Here is a 3,108-nt window from a genome sequence, read left to right as displayed (position 1 = left end):
ATTCATGATTACTTTTTTATATATATGATTATTTGTTATTATTATAATTACTTGTTTGTTTATTTGTTTAATCTTTTAGCTTATTTAATTAAGAGAGAAAGCATAGAATCTATAGTAGGCCAGGCCAAGAAAGGCCTACCCTACATTAACTATCCAGCCTGAATAGTGTGCAAGTGCTACTATCATCTTCCCCTCCTCCACCCCTCCTTCCCCTACCCTTACCTTCCATTCACCATTTTAGAGAAGTTGAGATAGCCTTCCTTGGTGACATTACCACCATAATGGTTAAATGCCTATTTTCTCTCCCCATCAATATTCCTTTTGTTATTCTCTTTAAATCATCATCTTGATATATATTTGATGTTTGTTTTTGTTCTTAAAGGTTAGGGTGTACTTTTCATATTTTGTTTTTTGTAACTCATTTTCTATTAGAACTTATCTGTCTCTGTTTTTTTCTCTCTCTCTCCCTCTCCCCTCTCCCCCTCTCTCCCTCTCTCTCTCTCTCTCTCTCTCTCTCTCTCTCTCTCTCTCTCTCTCTCTCTCCCTCTCTCCCTCTTTCTTTCCTTCTCCCTCTCTCTCCCTCCTCTCTCTCTCCCTCTCCCTCTCTGTGAGTTGTACTTGAGGACAGGCTAATTTCCCACGTGGCTACATGCAGAACAAGAGAAAAACCCGACTAGGAATCTATCTATTGCCGACAGGGCGGGTCAGGTACAAAGGTCGACATGGTGTCAGTCAGACTCGCTCCGTCACTCACTCCCTCACGCACTCTCTCCGGCGGGGGAGCGGTAGCTATCGCTCCTCCCGCCTCTGGCGAGAGACACTCCAGACTAACAAGAGACGTCCGACAAGCCTTCGCTACCCAAGTAAATATCAATTATATCACCCGTGCCGTTATCCGTCTATAAAAGAATCAAGAACCACCAGTCTTTGGTTCAAAAGCAATTCTTTGTGAGTACATCTCACACTCTCCCTCTCCTTCTCCCTCTCCCTCCCTTGCTCCTTGTCTCTTTCCCTCCCTTCCACCCTCCCTGTCTTCCTCTCCCTTTCTCCCTCTCTCCCCCTTCACCATCATAACTCTGCTTCAATGTTGCTATCACTCCTGCCTTTATCGCACGATTTTCTTGTTATCATCTTTATCTTCATCTTTCTTTTAACATACTAATCATGCAATGGAAATATTTAGGTATCTGCGATAAAACATTGGTAAGTTTTTCCATTCAGGGATAGTCGAGCATGGCAAAACGCTCCTCTCCGCTCCTCCTACACGCATCCGCATCTTTATACTGATGGCTGACCAATGTGGAAAATGCATCCACATTAATATAATGGTGGCAGCGGTGTTTAACGTTTAGTTTGTTGCCATTACCGAATATGCTTTAATTAAGAAATGAATTATTTCCATCGCTTATACTGGCCCAAGAACGCCGTCAGTTGCCAACAAATCTTTATCAATGGAGGAATCAAATACATTTATTTTCCCTGATTACCTTGTAGGTTGCTTTAAGATTTAAGATTTTAGAGATGAGAGATAGAAAGGTAGATAGATACAGAGACAGAGACAGAGACAGAAAGAGAGAGAGAGAGAACAGAGGGGGTATATGTGTAGGTGTGCGTGTTTACGCGTGTGTGTGTGTGTGTGTGTGTGTGTGTGTGTGTGTGTGTGTGTGTGTGTGTGTGTGTGTGTGTGTGTGTGTGTGTGTGTGTGTGTGTGTGTGTGTGTGTGCGTGCGTGCGTGCGTTCGTGTTTGTGTGTGTGTGTGTGTGCGCGCGCGCGTGCGTGTGTGTACGTGTGTGAGAAAGAGAGTGTCAATGTTTTGTTTTAAATATTTTTTTAACATTCCATTTCTTAATTTCTTCTTACGTTTATTCATCCCAATTAATCTTCACCAATTTCTATGTGATTATCATCATTATTACTATTTTTTTCATTAGTACCATTAGATTTATACCCTTATTGTAATCATTACCATTACTATTATTTTCATGATGATGATCATCATTAACATCATGATAATGATGATGATCATCATCATCTTTAAGTCATCGTCATCATCTTCATCCCATCGTCACTTCATTACCATCTTCTTCATCATCATCATCATTAAGCATTATCACTATTATCATTATCATCACGGTATTATCATTATCATTGTTATCATCATCATTATGATAATTATCACCATAGCCTTTGCTATTATTACCAGTATTATAATTTTCTTTATTATGATTATGATTATCATTAATGACAATGCTATCATCATCATTATCATCATCATCATTATTACTATTATTCCAAATAGCATTATTATCATTAATATAATTATTATTCTATCATTAGTAAAATTATCACTATTAATATACTATTGTAAGGATAACTGCCATGGGAAAACCCTATGTATATCCACCTAAGCGGGGATGGGGCTTAAGGCCAGAAAAAGAGGGAAGGGATCCATTCATACCTCTTGAAGGATCCCATTCCCCAGGTACGCGGCCTTATTAAGAGGTCTGGTTGTGCCGAGTTGTTCTTGTCCTTGAATTTACGATGGTGAATAGAGAAAAAGTATGAATAATATACATGAACATTCCCTCAAAAACAAAAATATAGAGTTGCAAAAGGTCGGTTGAAACATGTAAAAGACAAATAAAAAATAGATGTGAAATAACATGGGGACTCTGGCTGGTATTGGCTAGCATTTTTTTTTATCACAAGGTTTGGATAATTTTAGCACGTCCAGCTTTGTCCTGACTGACATATAATAAGTTAGTAAAATCTTGCTTCGGCTGCTCCAGCGTCGCCACAGGGGAACTCCAGGGTAAATCAAAGGACCGGTAGAGAATCACAAAGTTCCAGAAAAAACTGAATTATTAGATATTTTCGTGGCAAAAATTATATAGGCGGCGAGCCAATAACATAAGCAAATAGTTTATTTTCACAATATTACCAAATCAAAGTTAACTAAACAAAGTTGGTGAAAATGTGTCAATTAACAATAAATGCAAATAAAAGAAGGGTTAATGAAATTAATACAAAGGGAACAGTAAAGACAAAATCGGTGAAGGTTTTCACCATAAGTTATTTTCATAAAACAATAACTGTAAACCATGAAAA

Source organism: Penaeus japonicus, unplaced genomic scaffold (assembly GCF_977035675.1).
Source record: "Penaeus japonicus unplaced genomic scaffold, GWHDUDI00000001_assembly GWHDUDI00000029, whole genome shotgun sequence".
NCBI lineage: Eukaryota > Metazoa > Arthropoda > Malacostraca > Decapoda > Penaeidae > Penaeus > Penaeus japonicus.
Note: the sequence above shows the minus strand (reverse complement) of the source record.